The following is a 23,004-nucleotide window of genomic DNA, read 5'->3' as shown; positions in this document are numbered from 1 at the left end:
TTCTTTGGAGGGAGTTTACTTTTGTCTTTTAATTTTTAAATTTTTGGCTTATATTTTTCTGGTGTTGTAAGGTAGAAACTTAGGTCACTGATTTAAAACCCTTTGCTTTTCCAATACAGTCATTTGCATTATATATTTTCTTCTCACCACTGGTGTTAGCTAAATCCTACAAAAAATTTATGACATATCTTGCTTTCATTCTCACTGGATTCAAAATAAATAATAATTCAGATAGTGCTTTTCATTTTGGCTTTGGTTATTTCAAACTATAAGAGTTAGATTATAATTTTGTATGACTTTCTGATATTTTTTCTATTGATTTCTTATTTACTGTCAAAAAGGATAAGGTATACATATAATTTAAATATGTTATTTTATGTATGAAAATGTAATGAATTTTGATTAGTGTGCCAGGTGTACTTTATAAAATGAGAGTTATTTTGTTGTGGAGTAGAGAATAATATGCAGGTCAGTTGGTCAAGTTGACAGATAGTGTTATTCTACTCTTCTATTTTGACTAATACTCTACCTAATTAATATATTTAAAAAAGAATACTATTAAAAATCTCTTTATGATTAGAGGTTTTTATTTATCCCTTTCAGTTTAATCAGTTTTTGCATACTGTTCTTTGAAACCCTGTTAAAATTATTTTGTGCTGTGCTAAAATAATACATATTTTTCAGTACTTTTACATTTATCTAATTGATGTATTTCTGCTTTTAAAGTGCTTTTCTTAAGGAAAACATTTAACTTGATCTTGATTTTAAATTTTATTGGATTATTTCAACTATCTTCATTTCAATGTGTTCATTTTTATGTTTTGGATTTTTTTTTGCTTTATTTCGCATTAGTTATTTTTATGATTTCATGCTGTCCTCTTTTTGCCTGATAAATTCTACTTCTTTTTTCATGGGCCTTTTTCTTGTGTTTTAAGTGATTTAGGGTTGATAACACATACTTCTAATTTTTTCTGGTCAACCTTCAGGTAATAGTTTACCATTACATGTGGGATGTGTGAATCTTAACAATAGTAGCTTTCAATATTCCCCACATTTCCAATGCTTATGTTATTTCTCTATATTTTAATTGCACATACATTAAAAACGCACATTGCAACTATCTTTTTTAAAAAAATAATTCATCTTCTGTTTGTAGGATTCCTTTGAGTATCTTCTAGATTGCTGGTTTGGGAGCTCAAAAAACTGAACTCTCCTAAAATTAATAACCAAATAAAGAAATGGGCAAATGAACTGAACAGAACTTTTTCAAAGGAAGACTAAAGAACATAGGAAAAAATTCTCAACACCCCTGGCAATAAAAGAAAAGCAAATTAAAATCACATTAAGATTTCACTTCACTCCTCTTAGAATGGCAATCATCCAGAACACAAACAAATGATGGCAAGGATGTGGGGGAAAAGGAACCCTTATATACTGCTGGTGGGAATGTATATTAGTACAACCACTATGGAAAAAAGTATGGAGGCTCCTCAAAAACTAAAAACAATCCATCAATACCACTTCGAAGGATATACCTGGAGGAATGTAAGTCAGGTTATAATAAAGGTATTTGCACACCCATGTTTATTGCAGCATTATTCACAATAGCTAAGCTATGGAAACAGTCAAGATGCCCCACTACTGATGAATGGATTAATAAAGTGTGGTATTTATATACAATTGAATTTTATTCAGTCACAAAGAACAATGAAATTTTGTTGTTTGCAGGTAAATGGATGGAACTGGAGCACATCATCTTAAGTAAAGTTAGCCAGGCTTAGAAAGTCAAAGGCTACATGTTTACCCTCAAATGTGGAATATAGGGCCAATGCATGTATAAGCAATATTATATATGTATAAAGAGAACATATATTCAGAAGTGGGACTCATAATGGGGAACAAAGGAGGAGGAAAAGAAGGAAATAAAGAGCAATTATAATGAAGTACATCACATTTGTGTAGAAACAAGATGCAAAGAAACATGTTGATAACTGCCATACAACACACAATTGGGAAAAAGCATGAGGAAGTACAGTAGAGGGGGTTATATTGACTTAAATGCAGTACACATACAGGCATAATACCAAAGTAAAAATCTCCCTGAACAATGAACAGACACCTGAACAACAAAGAGTAAGAACAAAAAACAAGTCATCCTAAGGGGAAGTTACTAACAAAGAAGATGAATATGGTTGTTGTACTTTCTATACAGCAATGATCATAGAATTTTTAAACTTGTTGAAATCCCATAAGACAGGGACTAAGGTAGAAAGGGCAAAGATGGAAAGGATGAACCAATCCAGGTTATAATACAGATATACATGGAAACATCCTAATGAAACTCCTTATAAAGCTATCTTAACTGAAGATGTCTTTTTTTTGTTTTTCTAAACAGTACAGAAAGGTTAAACAGGTACTGCCTGGGCATTGTTAACAATGGAACTGGGGAGGATATAGGGAAAGAGTGTAGGAGGTTGAATATGGTAGAAATATTATGTATTCATATATGATCATGGAAAATGAGATCTGTTGAAAGTATTCTAAGAATGAGGGGAGCTGGGATAAAGGAAAATGATGAAGGGGGTGAATTTAACTAGGATATATTTTAAGCACTTTCATAAATGTCAAAATGTACTCCCAGTACAATATGATAATAAATAAAAGATGAATTCAATGTTTAAAGAGTTTCTAATGTAAGGAAATAAAGTGGTTTTTTCTTTTATTTTATTGTTTATACATTTACTTACATGTGTATACATTGCTTTGACCACCTCCCCTTTCCCCCCTCCCACTTCCTGGTAGCACCTGTTCCACCCTCTTGTTCTCCAATTTTGTTGAAGGAAGAGAAAACGTAAGAGATAATGAAAAAGACATAGCATTTGAGGTAAAGATAGCTATACAGATACATTCCTAGTGTTGCTTCCATGCACTTACATGCACTTATGTACTGTAACCCACATCATCTCTGCCAGACCTTTTCACTACTTCCTGGTCCTCTTCTCATAGTGAGCTCTGCCAGTTTAAGATTACTATATTCACTCCTCTACACTGAGCACATGAACCACATTCAAGTTTTAGGTTTCCTTTCCTTTCTCTATTCCTTCCATGCATGTTCTCCCCTCAGTATGCAAACCATGTCCAATATATTACTGCATTTGTTTTAGGTCTATAATCTGCATATGAGGGAGAATGTGATTTTTGGCCTTCTGAGCCTGGCTAACTTCCCTTAAGGTGATGTTCTCCGGTTCCATTCATTCTTATTTGTGGCTGATTAAAATTCCATACTGTTTCCCAAAGTGTTGCACTAGCTTGCATTCCCACCAGCAGTGTAGGAGTGTTCCCTTTCCCCCCACATCCTCACCAACATTTGCTGGTGGTGGTGTTCTTGATGATGGCCATTCCAATAGGAGTGAGGTGGAATCTTAGTGTGGTTTTGATTTGCATTTCCTTTATGGCCAGAGATGGTGAGCATGGAAGAGTTTTTTGGTCTTTGAGCAATAGGATCATGTCATCTGCAAATAGAGATACTTTGACTATTTCTTTATCTATTTGTATTCTTTTTATTTCTTCTTCTTGGGTTTTTCTCTGGCTAGGAATTCCAGGACTATGTTGAATAGGAGTGGGGAGAGTGAACATCCTTGTCTCTTGAGTTTAGAGGAAATGGTTTCAGTTTTTTCCCATTAAGTGTGATGTTGGCTATAAGTTTTTCAATATATAGCCTTTATAATGTTGACGTACATTCCATCTATTCCTAGTTTTCTTTGAGCTTTTATCATGAAGTGGTGTTGAATCTTATCAAAGCTTAGAAATAGGATGTTCTATATTTATTCCCATATATGTCATTTCCAATTTGCTTCTTCTTAGCAGATACTTTTTCAAGTGGTATAATTTTCTTTCTGCCTGCAGGACTTTGTTAAGTACTTCTTGGAGGGAAATTCTATTGATATTAACTATTTCCGGTTTTTTAAGTCTAGTGATAAAGTTATTTTCCTTTAGTTTTAGGAATGTACTTTCAATGGTTATAAAATTTGTTTGACAATTGATTCTTCCTTAATTAATTTTTTTACTTTCTAAAATTGACATATGGTGATTGTATATATTAATGAGACTAAGTGTGAAATTTGAAAACATGCATACATGCACTGACCAAAGAAAGGTAATTATCATTTCTCTTCCTTGTCATTTCTTAATGTTTGGAGACACTGAGCTCCTCACTTCTAGATTTTCACAAAATATAGAATAGGTTATTGTGAATTGTAATCATCCTCCCAGGGTGTAGAATGTGAGTACTTATTACTTCTATCTTATGTGTATTTGATATCCATTATCAAACCTCCCTTTAGATTCCCTCCTGATAGCTCTACACACCCTTACCAGCCTCTGGTAATCACTATTTAAGTTTACCAAATTGTTAGCTTTTACATATGAGAGAGAACGTGTGGTATTTGTGTTTCTGTGTCTGGTTTCTTTCATTAATTGTAATGACCTCCAATTCTAACTATTTTACTGTAAATGACAGCAGTTCATTCTTCTTTGTGGCTGAATAATATCCTACTTTGTATATAGGATATATGTGTATGTACCACATTTTCTTTATTCATTCAACAATTCATACACTCCTAGGTTAATTCCATATCTTTGCTATTGTTAATAGTACCACAATAACGTGAGCATAAAGGTATCTCTTTGGTGTGTTGCCAATCTCCTTTGGCTGTATATCCAGAAGACAGACAGCTGGATCAAATTGTAGATCCATTTTCATTTTTTGAGGAATTATCATACAATCTCTATAACAGCTATACTAATTTAATTTCTGCCAACAGTGTGTAAGAGTTGCTGTTTCTCCACATTCTCTCCAGCATTATTATTTTTTATTTTTTGATAATAACCATTCTAGTTGTGCTGAGACAATTTTGATTTGCACTTCCCTGATGGCTAGTGATACGAAACATTTTTTTATGCACTTGTTGGTCATTTGTATTTCTTCTTTTGAGATGTGTTGATTCAGATAATTGGCCCATTTTTTAATGGGATTTCTTGCTGGTTTGTATTTTGAGTTCCTTATGTGTTCTTAATATTAATCCTTTGTCAGATGAATATTTGATAAGTATTTTCCCAGATTTTGTAGGTTGCCTCCTCAGTCTGCCAGTTGTTTCCTTTGCTGTGCCCTCCTATTTTGGAATAATACTGCTTGTCTATATTTGTTTTGTTTCCTGTGTTTTGGGAATCATATACAAAAATTCATGGCCTATACTGATGTCTTAAAGTATTGCCCTATGTTTTCTTCTAGTAGAAGAAATATAAGACTTTATATTTAGGTCTTTGATCCATTTAAGGGGCTTTTGTACAGTGTGAGACAGAGGAGTCTCACATTTTTTTCTTCTGCATGTGAATATTCAATTTTCCCAGCACCATTTATTGAAAAGGTTGTCCTTCCTTGAATGTATATTTTGACACCTATATTGCCACTCGTTTTTTGGCTTACATTTTTTTGTAATGTTAAGTTAGCTGTCATTCACACATTTGCTATATATTATGTTTTTTTCCTATAGATGCTTATAAATATTCTCTTTCTCACTGCTCACAAGCAATTTGCTCATGATGTGTTTGATACAGTTTTAGTCATGCTCTTGTCAGTTGTTGAGCTTCTTAATCTGTAATGCACTTTTCTTAATGTTTGAACATTTTTCAACCTTTTTACCATTAGTAAAATTACCTATGTTGTATGTTTGATATTGTCCCATGGCTCATTACCTTGTTTTACCTTGTTTTCAGTATCTTTCTCCTTGTTATTTTTTTATTATTTTGATCAAGCTCCCTAATTTCTTCTTTCCCATTATCTAATGTTTTGTTAATTACATTCAGTATAATTTCATCTCAGGTATTCTATTTTTCATATATGCTATTATTTTTCTCTATTTAAACTATGAAAAACAGTTAAGACAGAGTTTGGCTGGTTTGTGTTTTGCTTTGTTTTTTTGTGCTCAGAAAGATAGATATGTTGATGCCTATATTTATTTTTACTATTATTTGTGTCATCTTTGGGTCTATTCGTGTTCACTAACTTTTGTCTTCATTGTGATCATATTTTCTTTTTCAGTTCTATACCTACTAATTTTTATTGTATGGAAGATATTGTGATTTTACCTTTTGTCAGGTGCCGGATCTTTTTAATTGCTTTTAATATTATTGAGTTAAGCTCATGGTTACAATGAAGATCTTGCACTTTATAGGCTACCTTTTAAACTTCATTAGGCAATCCAGAGCAGAGGAACAGAGAACCCTTTCATTTAGAGCTAAATTGCAGCTACTAAACCAATACTTTTCTAACTATTCTAACAATGTCACATGTGTTACATATGTATGCCACTCTGGCTGGTGGCAACATGGTCTGTTCTAAGTCATCTTCATGTTCTAAGCATTACACAACCTGCTCCTTTCTGATTTTTTTTATCCCCAATCCTCATGGAATTTATTCACATTAACTTATGTTAATGAAAACTCAGCAGATTACCACAATTTTTTGTAGATCTAAAGAATTCTTTCTCTTCCAAGTTCTCTCCTCTCATTGAAATTTTTGTGTTTTCAATATTCTGTGTTAATTTTGGATCATTACTTCTACTAATCTCAGCTATATCTCCCCAAGGAAATCACCTACTGTATATATCTAATATTGAATCTATGCATATAATACAGAAAACTCCACACATACCAAAATTTCTCATCTACTCTTTCTAACTCAGTTTTCTCCTTACAACTTATCACTACCAGAGAGGATCCAAAATGGTGGTTAAGGTAGAGAATCAGAACTCCTAAGCTCTGTTACACCATCAAGTTCCATCCTTGAGATGTTGGAACTTCCCTTGGGTAATTCTGATCTCTCCTAGACAAAATAATAACCACCATCACATTAGGCATAGATAAAATTCAAAGACTGACCCGTAAATCAGCCTTTAATTGCACCTAATAGCCATGAAAATCCCACTTGGCACAGCCAGCAAGGTAGGCCTATGCCTGGCCTCCAGCCCTGGGAAAAAATCCTGGCCAAGCATCAATCAGAATCAAACTCTGCAACATCCTGGACCCCTACTCCATGGAAAGCCTCCCTATGGCACACCACCATTTTTCCCCACCAGCTGGCACCAAAGCTGCCTGCATAAAACTGCAGAAGGAACTGCAGAAGGAGCATCACTCACTACACATGACTCTCCTACCCACCTCCACCCTGGGGAACATAATCCAGCACAGCCCCTGGGCAGGCTGAAACCTCCCCCCCAGCAAAACTGAAAAACATAAACAGTGAACTGTAATCTAACACTGACAGCAGAGATGGGGGTGGAATGCTGAACCTGCCCCAGAGAAGAGGGGTGGGTCAAGGAACCAAACTTGTAGTGCCAAACTCTCAGTGATTCATGCATAAACCAGCAAGGTTGAAAGTGGGGACAGGGCTACAAGTCAACCTCCCGGAGGAGCTGCCTGAACTCAGCAGAGATTGGGAGAAGGATAAAGGATGACAGAGGGAGTGGGGTGACAAACCAACCTCCCAGAGGAGCCTCCAGCATTAAGCAGAGATCAGGAAAAGCACAAAAGCTGAGAGCAGAGGTGGGGCAACAGGCCAACCTCCCAAAGCAGGGCAGGAGGTAGATCCCAGGGCAGAGAGCAGCATTCAAAACTGAATTGTCCCACCTTGCTGAGGGAGGAGCTGACCAAACAGAACTGCAGCTGAAGGGCAACACAGCTGCTGCCTGGTGAAAAACAACAGCTCTGATCACCCTGCATGAGCTGGAAGTCTTATCTCACCTCAAAATTCCAACTAAACTTGTGTACAGATGGACCAAATACTACTCACATGCCAGTCACCTGGTGAGACCACATCAGAACTTCCACTTGTATTCCAATACCAGGATTGGATGTCTAAGAAATAACTACAAAACCTTTACCAATAGACTGAACTTTTTGTGGTTCCTGATCTTGGTATTTTTTATTGTGCTTGTTTTTTCTTTTTCTTTTACTTTTTTATTCCTGTATTATTAACTTTATCATCACTATTCTCTTATCCCTATTCTTACCCTTTTCACTTTCCCTCCTTGTCCTGTACTACAATCCATTGTTCTCCCTCCCAACTACTCCTTCTGCCCATTCTAATACACTCTTTCCCCTGTTTTCATCTCCCTCCTCCTATCCTCCCCCAACCTGCCACCATATTGCCCTTCTCTCCTACACACTTACCACCTGCTCACTAGCCTACTGTACCAACTGTACACAACCCCAGTCCCCTGCAATCCCTGACACAAACACCTTCCACTACAACAGAAATAGACCCAAACACACACAAAGACCAAAAAACCCAGCAGTGCCCCCATACTATTTCCCCACTCACCCACCCCTTTGCCAACCTTCCTTGTTAGTGCCACCTTTACCAATTCTCCAAAATCTATAACTAGCTTAATAATCATTACCCCTTAACTCTGACTATTTATAGATATTATCATCAAGATGTTTCCTATATAATATGTGAACAACTGGTATGGAATTGAACCTGTAAATTTGTTATTACTAAATTACACCTCCAGACCAGGGAGAGAAAGAGCAACCTAGCTAACAACAAAATCAATCACAGAGGAGATCCAAGATGGTGACTGGGACACAGCCACAGACCTCCTGACCTCCGTGATCCAAGGACTTTGCTGAAAGGCTGGGGACACACTTAACTGAGGTAAAGCACCAGAGAGAGCTGAAACATCAGCACCCTGAACCCCTAGCTCATGGAAGGCTTCTCCATGCCATGATATACTAAAAGAATAGCCAGGGCTGCACGCCAAGCCCCACTCCATAGGCCCGTGGAGCTGCTGCTCTGCATGCTGTGGGATCTCCAATCCTCCAGCCCTGCACCTTAGCCCCACCAGGGCAGTGCTACCCCAAACTCCCACCCCTCAGACCTGCATGATTTCCCCTGAATGAACCCTTAAAGCCTGCCAAGCCAGGGATCCGCAGACATTCATGATCTGCACTGAGCCATGCAGAGGCCTGGCTCAGTCCTGCACAGGCCCGCACAATCTCTGGCCTGCAGGGACACACCCCCCAGGCCTGCACAGGCCTTCATGATATTCACTCCATTGAGCCATGCCCCTCAGGCCTGCACAAGCATGCATAATCCCTGCTGTGCTGGGCCAGGCCCTCAAGGCCTTCCAAGCCACGAGCCACACACAGACATTCACAATCTCAGCTGGGCCACACACTCAGGTCTGCACAGGCCTCCACGATCTCTGCTGAGCTGTGCCCCTCATGCTTGCACAGGCCTGCATGATCTCCGGGACCATGCCCCTAAAGCCTGCCAAGCCAGCAATCCACAGACATGCAGGATCTCCATTCCTCTAGCCCACACCCATCAGGCACACCAGGCCCACACTCCAAAGGCCAGATTGTTCGCCTCAAAAGGTCTCCACCTGAAGGCCTGTGGGACCACACTCACTTTCCACCTGCCACAAGAGGGCTCCCAACCTGCCTAAGAGACACACACAGACAGGTTTGGATGCTTCAGGAGTAACATCACAACAACTAAGACTGCAATTCTACTGTTCCAGAACTGGTGATTTTTTTTCCCCTTCTTTAAGGGATTTGCTGCCTGGTTTGCTGTAGGATCACCCACCATCTCTCCCTTTTTTTTTTCTCTTTTCCTCTCTTCACTCTTCCTTTTATCTTTCCATCTCTTTCTCTTTTTTATCCTTCTCTCTTTGTTTTATTAGTATTAATATTGTTACTCAGCTAATACTAAATTATGCATAGTCCATGAATAGAAATGATAACTAGTGGAAACATGAGAAGAAGAAAAACGGAGGGAAACCATTCTCCCCCCAAAAATAAAGTAGTAGAGAATTTAGAGTGAAATGAAGAAAATGGATGCCCACATCAGACTCCAACAAAACAAAGATAAACTACACCAAGGAACCCAATGAAGCCCACAAGAATATTCTGAAAGAAGAAATCCTACAAGTAATCAATGAGAATTTCTTAGAGATGTTACTAGACATGGTCAACCAAAATGTACAGGAGGTACTCAAGAAGTTCCAAGACAACAAAAACAAAGAATATGAGAAAACCTAGAAACAAATAAGTGAAATCATAGAAGCCCTAAATAAATGATAAACTGTAACTGAGACCACCATAAACAAAGAGATACACAACTTAAGAGCAAAAATTGACAATATTAAAGATGAAGTAACCCACGATATGGAAAACCTCAGAAAAAAAGAACATAATGGAAATACAAAACATAATGGAAGGCCATTCAAGCAAAACAGAACAAACAGAAGACAAAATCTCAGAACTTGAAGATGAAATGGAAATTAAGGGAAAAACTGAAGAACTATTAGTTAAACAACTCAAGACCTGTGAAAAGAAAATACAAGAACTCACTGTCTAAATCAAAAGAACAAACCTGAGAATCATGGGCATTGAAGAAGAAGAGGTGCAAGCAAAAGAAATGGTTAATATATTCAACAAAATAATAACAGAAAATTTCCCAAATCTAGAGAATACTATGCCCATTCAGGTATAGGAAGCCTCCAAATCACTGAACAGACCAGATGAAAATAGAACTACTCCACAACATGTTATCATTAAAACAAAAAGTACAGAGACAAGAGAAAGAATATCGAAGGCTGTAAGAGAGAAAAAGCCAATAACATACAAAGGTAAATCCATCAAAATCACAGAAGACTTCTCAACAGAATCATTAAAAGCAAGAATACTATGGAGTGAGGTCTTCCAAGCATTGAATGAAAATAACTTCAATCCTAGGATACTCCACCTAGCAAAACTATCATTCAAAATAGATGGAACAATAAAAGTCTTCCATTATAAGCAAAACTAAAACAATATATGACCACCAAGCCACCACTACAAAAGATTCTCCAAGTAACTTTGCACACAGAAAATGAAAGCAAACAAAACCACAAAAGGGCAGGCAATATGAAATCACAGTAGAAGAAAAGACAAGAAAGCAAAGAGTAACACTGATTCAGCTACATGCAATCAAACCCTTAATCAACAAAGACAACTACATGACAGGGATCACCATGTACCTATCAATACTAATACTGAATGTTAATGGACTAAATTCCCCCATCAAAAGACACCAGTTAGAATATTGGATTAAAAAGGAAGATCCATCAAGCTGCTGCCTACAGGAGACCCATCTCATCGATAGAAATAAGCACTGGCTGAGAGTGAAAGGCTGGAAGAAGATTCACCAAGCCAATGGTCTCCGAAAACAGGCAGGGGTAGCAATATTTTCTCCCAGACAAAGTAGACTTCAAATCTACATTGATCAAATAAGATAAAGAAGGACACTCCATACTAATCAAATGAGAAATAGACCAAAAGGAAATAACAATTATCAACCTATATGGACCCAATGTCAATGCACCCAGTTTCATCAATCATACTCTGAAGGATCTAAAAACATATATAAACTCCAACACAATGGTAGTGGGAGAACTTAATACTCCTCTATCACCAAAAGACAGATCATCCAAACAAAAAATCAATAAAGAAATCCTAGAATTAAATCACACTATACATCAAATGGACCTAGTTGATGTCTACAGAACATTTCATCAAAATTCTTTACAATACACATTCTTCTCAGTAGCCCATGGAACCTTCTCCAAAATTGATCATATCTCAGGGCACAAAGCAAACCTTGGCAAATAAAAGAAAATAGAAAGAACTCCATGCATTCTGTCTGGCCACAATGCATTAAAACTGGAAATCAACAACAAAAATATCAGTAAAAAGCATGTAAACAATTGGAAGCTGAAGAACTCATTGCTCAATGATGAATGGGTAATCAATGAAATAAAAGAGGAAATCAAAAGGTACCTGGAAGTTAATGAAAATGAAAACACAACCTACCAGAATCTATAGGACAAAGCAAAGGCAGTCCTAAGAGGAAAGATTATAGCCATGAGTGCATATATTAAATGGATAGAAAGATAAATCAACAACAACACTACAGCTCAAACTCCTAGAAAAACAAGAACAAGCAAATCCCAAAACAAGCAGAAGGAAAGAAATAATTGAGATAAGGGCTGAAATCAATGAAATAGAAACAAAAAAAATAAAGAATCAATGAAACAAAAAGCTGCTTTTTTGAAAAAATAAATAAGATTGACAGACCCCTGGCAAACCCGACTAAACTGAGGAGAAAAAAAATCCAAATCAGTAAAATCAGAAATGCAAAAGGAGAGATAACAACAAACACCACAGAAATCCAGAAAATCATCAGAGACTCTTTGAGAGCCTATATTCTAGTAAATTTGAAAATCTCAAAGAAATGGACAGATTTCTAGAAACTTACAACCACCCAAAACTGCACCAAGAGGATATTAATCACTTGAATAGATCTATAACACAAAAAGAAATTGAAGCTGCCATCAAGAGCCTCCCAAAAAAGAAAACTCCAGTACCTGATGGATTCACTGCTGAATTCTATCAGACATTTAAACAACAACTAATACCAACTCTCCTTAAACTGTTCCACGAAATAGAAAAGGAAGGAATACTGCCTATCTCATTTTAAGAAGCCAATATTATTTTCTTCCCAAAAGCAATCAAAAACACCTACAAAAAGGAGAACTACAGGCCAATTTCCTTAATGAATATTGAAGCAAAAATCCTCAATAAAATAATGGAAAATCGAATCCAAGAACACATCAGAAAGATCACTCACCACCACCAACTCAGCTTCATCCCAGGGATGCAGGGGTTCAACATATGTAAATCTATAAATATAATACAGCACATTAATAGAAGCAAAGAGAAAAACCACTTGATCATCTCAATAGATGCAGAAAAAGCCTTTGACAAGATTCAACACCACTTCATGATAAAGGCTCTAAGAAAACTAGGAATAGAAGGAATGTACCTTAACATTGTAAAGGCTATATATGACAAACCTACAGCCAACATTATACTTAAAGGTGAAAACTGAAACCACTCCCCCTAAAATCAGGAACAAGATGAGGGTGCCCATTATCCCCACTCCTATTCAACAGAGTAGTGGAATTTCTAGCCAGAGCAATTAGGTAAGAAGAAGAAATAAAAGGTATACAAATAGGTAAAGAAACTGTCAAAATATTCTTATTTGCAGGTGATATGATCCTATACCTCAAAGACCCAAAAAACTCTACCCAAAAACTATAAAACTATAAGACAACATAAACAGTTACAGTAAGGTGGCAGGATACAAAATCAACTTACAAAATCATTAGCTTTTCTATACACCAATAACGAACAAACTGAGAAGAAATACATGAAAACAATTCCATTCCCAATAGCCTCAAAAAAAAATCAAATACCTAGGAGTAAATTTACAAAGGATATGAATGACCTCTGCAAAGAGAATTACAAACTCCTGAATAAAGAGATCAAGGAAGACTACAGAAGATGGAAAGACCTCCTGTTCTCATGGATTGGTAGAATCAGCATAGTAAAAATGGCTATACTACTGAAAACAATCTACATATTTAATTCAATTCCCATCAAAGTCCCAATGGCTTTCTCACAGAGATTGAAAAATGTACCCTAAAGTTCATTTGGAAACACAAGAGATTGTGAATAGCCAAGGCAATACTCAGGAAAAAGAGCAATGCTGGAGGTATCACAACACCTGACTTCAAACTATATTACAAAGCATTAGCAATAAAAACAGCACAGTACTGGCACAAAAACAGACATGAAGACCAGTGAAACAGAATAAAGGACCCGGATATGAAGCCACACAACTATACCAATTTATCTTTGACAAAGTCACTAAAAATACATGATGGTGAAAAGACAGCCTCTTCAACAAATGTAGCTGGGAAACATAGTTACCCATCTGCAAGAAACTGAAACTAGACCCATGTCTATCATCCTGTACTAGTATTAACTCAAAATGGATCAATGACCCAAATATCAGACCTGAAACTCTGAAGTTACTACAGGAGGGATCAGAAAACACTCTGGAACAAATAGGTATAAGCAAAGACTTCCTCAATAGAACTCCAGCAGCATAGCAACTAAGAGAAAGGATGAATAAATGGGACTTCACAAAATTAAAAATGTTCTGCACAACAAAAGAAATAGTCTCTAAACTGAAAAGACTACCCACAAAGTGGGAGAAAATATTTGCCAGCTATACATCAGACAATGGACTGATAAACAGAATATACAGGGAACTTAAAAAACTAAACTCTCCTAAAATCAATGAACCAATTAAGAAATGGGCAACTGAACTAAATAGAACTTTTTCAAATGAAGAAATTCAAATGTCCAAAAAAACACATGAAAAAATGCTCACCATCTCTGGCCATAAAGGAAATGCAAATCAAAACCTCACTAACATTCCACCTCACCCCTGTTAAAATAGCCATCATCAAGAACACCACTAACAACTGATGTTGGCAAGGATGTGGGGAAAAAGGAACCCTAATCCACTGCTGGTGGGAATGCAAGCTGGTGCAACCACTCTGGAAAAAAATTTTGGAGGCTTCTTAAAAATCTAAACATAGATCTGCCATATGATCCAGTAATCCCACTCCTGGGGATATACCCAAAGGAATGCAACACAGGCAACTGCACACCCATGTTTATTGCACTGCTATTCACAATAGCCAAGTTATGGAAACAACCAAGATGCCCGATTATTGATGAATGGATCAAGAAAATGTGGTACTTGTACACAATGGAATTTTACTCAGCCACAAAGAAGAATGAAATCTTATCCTTTGCAGGTAAATGGAAGGAACTAGAGCAACATCATTCTGAGTAAGGTCAGCCAGGCTTAGGAAGAGAAAAATTGTATGTTCTCCCTCATATATGGACTTTAGATCTAGGGAAAATGCAGCAATGTGGTTGGATTTGGAGCACAGGACAAGGGGAGAGCACATACCAAATGTATAGGAATAGGTCAAAAACCAGAAACATGAAAGCATTTGATATCCCCCCTCCAGAGGAACTAATACAGAAACCTTAAAATGACAGAGGTTATCATGACCAAGGGATCAGGAACCAATGTAAAGATCATTTAGAGTTGAATCAACATGGGTTGTAACACATGGGTACATGAAAGCAATAGGAAGAATCTCTCAACTTAACTCAACTAGCCGAAATGCTTTGTCTTTCTTATTATGCTTATGTCATTTCTCAACAAAATTAGTGATAAGTGCAGAAAAGGACCTGCCTGGAACTGAGGGGGGGAGGGAGGGAAGAGTGAGGGATGGAGGCAGAAGGGAGAAATGACCCAAACAATGTATGTACATGTGAATAAATGAACAAAAAATCAGTCACAAAACAAAAATTAAATCAAGGAAAGAAATAAGGCAATCAAATCCACCAACTATCCTACCAAAGACATAGTTGTACAGCACCAAGTGGAGTGATGGGAAGAAGGGATGGAAACCACTCTTCAAAAATATAATTCAGTACAGGAATTAGTGGGAAATGAAGAAAATAGATACTTAGTTCCTGACCTCAAAAAAAAAATATTGATAAATGTCACAAAATAGCCCAGTGGCACCCACATAAAAACCCTCAAAGAGGAAACTTGGAAGAATCTTTGAAAAATTCATGGAGAAGACACTAGAGATGGTTAACCAGAATGTACAAGACCTACACAAGAAATTTCCAGACACCAAAGATAAAGAACATGAGAAAACACAGAAACAAATAAAGGAACTCAGAGAGGACTTCAACAAACATCAAAGTGAAACAAAGGACACTATAAAAAGAGAGATACATGAATTAAAGAGGACAGCACAAATTATAAAAGAAGAGTTGAATAAGGATATGGAAAACCTCTGAAGAAATACATAGAAATCCTGAAAATAAAAAGTCCCTTTAGTAAAACAAAAAGCACAATGGAAGGCCACTCCAGCAGACTAGGACAAGTGGAACACAGAATCTCAGAGCTCCCTGACAAAATATAAATTAAAGAAAAAACAAGACATTTTAGTCAAACAATTCAAGAGCTGTGAAAGGAATATGCAAGGGCTCAGCAATTCCATCAAAAGACCAAATCTGAGAATCATAAGCATTGAAGAAGAAGTGCAAGCCAAAGGGATACATAACATATTCAATAACATTTCCCAAATCTCGAAAAAGTTTTGCCCATTGATGTACAGGAAGCCTCCAGGATGCCAAATAGACTTGAACAAAATAGAACCTCCCCACAGCATTTTATCATTAAAACAACAAGCCCAGAGAAAGAATATTGAAGGCTGTAAGATGAAAAAACAAATAACATAAAAAGGTAAACCCATCAAAATAACAGCAGATTTCTCAATGGAAACCTTAAAATCAGCAAGGGCATGTAGTGAGGTATTTTGGGCACTGAATGAAAATAACTTCAACCCTTTATACTCTACTCAGAAAAATGATAATTCAAAATTGATGGAGCAATAAAAATCTTCCACAATAAAGAAACTAAAACAGTATATGACCACCAAGCCACCACTACAGAAGATTCTACAAGGAATTTTGTACACAGATGAAAGCAAAAAAAACCAAGACAGGACAGGAAGCATCAAAACACAGGAGAAGAAAAGACAAATAATCAAGAGCAGCACTGATTTAATTGCACACAATCAAATCCTTAAACAGCAAAAACAAATGAATCACCAAACCTATCGATATTAACATTGAATGTCAATAGACTCAACTCCCTCATCAAAATACACTGTTTGACAAACTGGATTAAAAAGGAAGATACAACAATTTGTTGCTTACAGGAGACTCATCTCATCAACAGAAATAAGCATAGCCTTAGGATGAAAGGTTGGAAGAAGATTTACCAAGCCAATGGCCCCCGAAAACAGGCAGGAATAGCAATACTTATCTCAGACAAAGTAGACTTCAAACCTACATTGATCAAATGAGAGAAAGAAGGACAGTCCATACTAATAAAAGGGGAAATAGACCAAAAGGAAATAACAATTGTCAACCTATATGCACCCAATGTCAATGCACCCAATTTCATCACACATACCCTGAAGGACCTAAAAGCATATATTAACTCCAACACAGTGGTTGTGGGAGACTTTAACACCTCACTATCATCAATAGATAGATCATCCAAACAAAAAATCAATAAAGAAATCCTAGATCTAAAACATACCATAGATCACATGGACCTAGTTGGTGTCTACAGAACATTTCATCCAACTTCTGCACAATATACATCTTTCTCAACAGCCCACAGAACCTTCTCTTAAATAGATCATATCCTAGGGCACAAAGCAAGACTCAGCAAATATAAGAAAATAGAAATTATACCATGCATTCTATCTGATCACAATGCATTAAAAGTAGAACTCAACAACAAAAATAAAAACAAAAAACATGCAAACAGCTGGAAACTGAACAACTCATTGCTAAATGAACAATGGGTCATTGATGAAATAAAAGAGGAAATTAAAGAGTTCCTGGAAGTCAATGAAAATGAAAACATAACCTACTGGAACCTATGGGACACAGCAAAGGGAGTCCTGAGAAGAAAGTTTATAGCCATGAGTGCATATATTAAAAACACTGAAAGATCTTAAATCAATGACCTAATGATACATCTCAAACTCCTAGAAAAACAAGAACAAGCAAATACCAAAACAAACAGAAGAAGAGAAATAATAAAAATAAGAGCTGAAATCAATGAAATAGAAGCAAAAAAAAAAAAAAAACATACAAAGAATTAATGAAACAAAAAGTTGGTTCTTTGAAAAAATAAACAAGACCAATAGACCCCTAGCAAACCTGACTAAAATGAGGAGACAAAAAACTCAAAATAGTAAAATCAGGAATGCAAAAGAGGAGATAACAACAAAGACCATTGAAGTCCAGGCAACCATCAGAGACCACTTTGAGAACCCATATTCAAATAAATTTGAAAATCTTAAAGAAATGGACAGATTTCTAGATACATATGATCATCCAAAACTGAACCAAGAGGAAATTAATCACCTGAATAGACCTATCACACAAAATGAAATTTAAGCAGCAATCAAGAGTCTCCCAAAAAAGAAAAGTCTAGGACCTGATGGATTCTGCTGAATTCTATCGGACCTTAAAGAAGAACTGATACCAACCCTCCTTAAACTGTTCCACAAAATGGAAAGGGAAGGAAAACTGTCTAACACATTTTATGAAGCCAGCATTACACTTATCCCAAAACCAGGCAAAGACACCTCCAAAAAGGAGAACTATAGGCCAATCTCCTTAATGAACATTGATGCAAAAATCTCTAAATAGAATAATGGAAAACCAAGTTCAACAACACATCAAAAAGATCATTCACCATGACAAAATCGGCTTCATCCCAGGAATGCAGGGGTGGTTCAACATACGAAAATCAATAAATGTATTACACCACATTAACAGAAGCAAAGACAAAAACCACTTGATCATCTCAATAAATGCAGAAAAATCCTTTGATAAGATCCAACACCACTTCATGATAAGAGTTCTAAGAAAACTGGGAATAGAAGGAATGTACCTCAATATTGTAAAGGCTATAAATGACAAACTTACAGCCAACATCATATTTAATGGTGAAAAATGAAACCATTTTCCCTAAAATCAGGAACGAGACAAGGGTGCCCACTATCCCCACTCATATTCAACATAGTACTGGAATTCCTAGCCAGAGTAATTAGTCAAGAAGAAGGAATAAAAGGAATACAAATAGGTAAAGAAACTGTCAAAGTATCCCTATTTGCAGACAATATGATCCTATACCTTAAAGACTCAAAAAACTACTCAAAAGCTTCTAGACACCATCACCAGCTATAGCAAGGTAGCAGGATATAAAATCAACATAGAAAAATCATTAGCATTTCTATACACTAATAATGAGCAAACTGAGAAAGAATACATGAAAACAATACATTTACAATAGCCTAAAAAAATTAAATACCTTGGAGTACACTTAACAAAGGATATGAATAACCTCCACAAGGAAAACTATAAACTCCTGAAGAAAGAGATTGAGGAATACTACAGAAAGTGGAGAGATTGCCCACACTCATGGGTTGGTAGAATCAACATAGTAAAAATGGCTATACTCCCAAAAGCAATCTACATGTTTAATGCAATTCCCATCAAAATCCCAAAGACATTCATCAAAGAGATTTAAAAATCTACCATTAAATTTATTTGGAACACAAGAGACCACAAATAGCCAAGGCAATACTCAGCAAAAAGAGCAATACTGGTGGTATCACAATACCTGATTTCAAACTATATTACAAACCAGTAGCAATAAAAACAGCATGGTACTGGCACAAAAAAAGACATGAAGATCAGTGGAATAGAACAGAGGATCCAGATATGAAGCCACACAACTATAACCAACTTGTCTTTGACAAAAGCGCTAAAAATATACGATGGAGAAAAGACAACCTCTTCAACAAAAAGTGCTGGGAAAACTGGTTAGCAGCCTGCAAAAAACTGATACTAGATCCATGTTTATCACCCTAAACCAGTATTAATCTAAATGGATCAAGGACCTTAATATCAGACCCTAAACTCTAAAGTTGGTACAGGAAAGAGTAGGAAATACTTTGGAAATAATAGGGATAGGCAAAGACTCTCAATGGAGAAACTAAGAAATAGCATAGACAAATGGGACTTCATAAAACTAAAAAGCTTCTGCTCAACAAAAGAAATGGTCTCTAAACTGAAGAGACCACCCACAGAGTGGGAGAAAATATTTGCCAGCTACACATCAGACAAAGGACTGATAACCAAAATATATAGGGAACTCAAAAAACTAAACTCTCCCAAAATTAATGAACCAATAAAGAAATGGGCAAGTGAACTAAACAGAACTTTCTCAAAAGAAGAAATTCAAATGGCCAGAAAACACATGAAAAAATGCTCACCATCTCTAGCCATTAAGGAACTACAAATCAAAGCCATACTAAGATTTCACCTCACCCATTCAAGTAGCCATCATTAGAAACACCACCAACATGTGTTGGTGAGGCTGTGGGGAAAAAGGAACCCTTATACACTGCTGGTGGGAATGCAAACTAGTACAACCACTCTGGAAAAAAATTTGGAGGCTTCTTAAAAATCTAAACATAGATCTGCCATATGATCCAGCAATACCACTCTTGGGGATATACCCAAAGGAATGCGACACAGGTTACTCCAAAGATACTTGCACACCCATGTTTATTGCAGCACTATTCACAATAGCCAAGTTATGGAAATAGCCAAGATGCCCCACTATCAATGAATGGATTAAGAAAATGTTGTATTTATACACAATGGAATACTACTCATCCATGAAGAAAAATGAAATCTTATCATTTGCAGGTAAATGGATGGAACTGGAGAACATCATTCTGAGCAAGGTCAGCCAGGCTCAGAAGACCAAAAATCATATGTTCTCACTCATGTGCAGACTTCAGATCAAGGGCAAACACAACAAGGGGCTTGGACTTTGATCACATGATGAGGTGAGAACACACAAGGGAGGTATGAGTATAGGCAAGAACCACCCCCCCAAAAAAACAAGATAGCATTTGATGTCCTCAATGCAAAGGAACTAATGCAGAAACTTTAAAAAGACAGAGGCCAATAGGAGAAGGAGACCAGGAACTAGAGAAAAGGTTAGTTTGAGAAGAATTAATTTAGAAGGTAACACACATGTGCAGAAAAGCAATGCGAGTCAACTCCCTGTATAGCTATTCTTATCTCAACTAGCAAAAACCCTTGGTCCTTCCTATTATTGCTTATACTCTCTCTTCAACAAAATTAGAGATAAGGGCAAAATAGTTTCTGCCTGGTAGCAAGTGGGTAGGAGGGGAGAAGGATAGGGCTGGGGGATGGGTGGGTATGGGGGGAAGGGGGTAAAATGACCCAAAAATTGTATGCACATATGAATAAAAGAAATTTAAAAAAAAGAAAAGTTAAAAATGTGACCCATGGATTTTTTTCAGTGCATTCTTAAAATAAAATCAAGACTCCTTCCTAAAAAAAAAAAAAAATCAGGACTCCTTCCTAAAAAAAAAAAAAAAAAGACATCTCAAATACCTAGAAAGGCAAGAGCAAGCAAAACCCAAAACAAGTGAAGGAGAGAAATAATAAAAATAAGGGCCAAAATTAATGAAATAGAGACCAAAGAAACCATACAAAGAAGCAAAAAAACAAAAAGCTGGTTCTTTGAAAAAATAAATAAGATCAATAAGCCCCAGGCAAATCTGACTAAAATGAGGAGGGAAAAGACCAAAATTATTAAAATCAGAAACAAAAAAAGGGAGATAACAATAAACACCAAGGAACATCCAGGGAATCATCAGCAAGTACTTTGAGAACCTATATTCTAATAAATTTGAAAATCTTGAAGAAATGGACAAATTTCTAGATGCTTATGACCATCCAAAACTGAACCAAGAGGATATTAACCACTAAACAGATCTATTACATGTAATGAAATTGAAGCAGCATAAAGAGTCTCCCAAAAAAGTTTATTCTCAGCAGAATTCTACCAGACCTTCAAAGAACTAATACTATCACTGCTTCACCTTAAAAAGGGAAGGAACACTGCCTAATTCACTCTATGAAGCTAATATTACACTCATCCCAAAACCAGACAAGAACATATCAAAAAGGAGAACTACAGGCCAATCTCCTTAATGAACATCAATGCAAAAATCCTCAATAAAATAATGGCAAACCAAACCCAACAACATATCAGAAAGATTATTCACCATGACCAAGTTGGCTTCATTCCAAGGATGCCAGCATCCCAGGGATGGTTCAACATACGCAAATCAATGAATATAATACAGCACATTAATAGAAGCAAAGACAAAAACCACATGATAATCTCAATAGATGCAGAAAAAGCCTTTGATAAGATTCAACACCACTTCTCCTAAACTCAGGAACAAGACTAGGATGCCTACTCTCCCCACTCCTATTCAACATAGTTCTGGAATTCCTAGACAGAGAAATAAGGCAAGAAGAAGAAACAGAAGGAATACAAATAGGTAAAGAAATAGTAAAAGTATCCCTATTTGTAGACAACATTATCCAAAGACCCAAAAATTCCACCCAAAAACTTCTAGACACCATGAACAGCTCAGCAATGTAGCGGGATACAAAGTCAACATACAAAAAGCAGTAGCCTTTCTATACACTAAAAGTGAACAAATTGAGAAAGCATATAAGAAAACAATTCCATTTACAATAGCCTCCAAAAATCAAATACCTAGGAGTAAGCTTAATAAAGGATGCAAATGGCCTCTACAAGGAGAACTACAAACCACTGAAGAGAGAGATCAAGGAAGACTACAGAAGATGGAAAAATCTCCCATGTGCATGGATTGGCAGAATCAACACAGTAAAAATTGCTATACTACCAAAAGCAATCTGCATGTTCAATGAAATTCCTATCAAAATCCCAATGATGTTCATCACAGAGATTGAAAAATCTACCCTAAAGTTCATTTGGAAACACAGAAGACTGCAAATAGCCAAGGCAATACTAAGCAAAAAGAGCAATGCTGGAGGTATCACAATACCCAACTTCAAACAATGCTGCAGAGCCATAGCAATAAAAACAGCATGATTCTGGCACAAAAACAGATATATAGACCAGTGGAACAGAACGGAGGAGCCAGATATGAATCCACACAGCTATGCCCACCTTATTTTTTACAAAGCTGCCCAAAACATACAATGGAGAAAAGATAGCCTCTTCAACAAATTGTGCTGGGAAAAGTGTCTATCTACCTGCAGAAAACTGAAATTAGATCCATGCCTGTCACCCTGTACTAGTATCAACTCAAAGTGGATTAAGGACCTTAATATCAGACCCAAACTTCGCAGTTAATACACGAAAGAGCAAGGAATACCCTAGAAACAATAGGTATAGATAAGGACATCCTCAGTAGAACTCTAGCAGCCCAGGAACTAAGAGACAGGATGGAAAAATAGGACTACAGGAAATTAAAAAGC

Source organism: Castor canadensis, chromosome 9 (genome assembly GCF_047511655.1).
Source record: "Castor canadensis chromosome 9, mCasCan1.hap1v2, whole genome shotgun sequence".
NCBI lineage: Eukaryota > Metazoa > Chordata > Mammalia > Rodentia > Castoridae > Castor > Castor canadensis.
Note: the sequence above shows the minus strand (reverse complement) of the source record.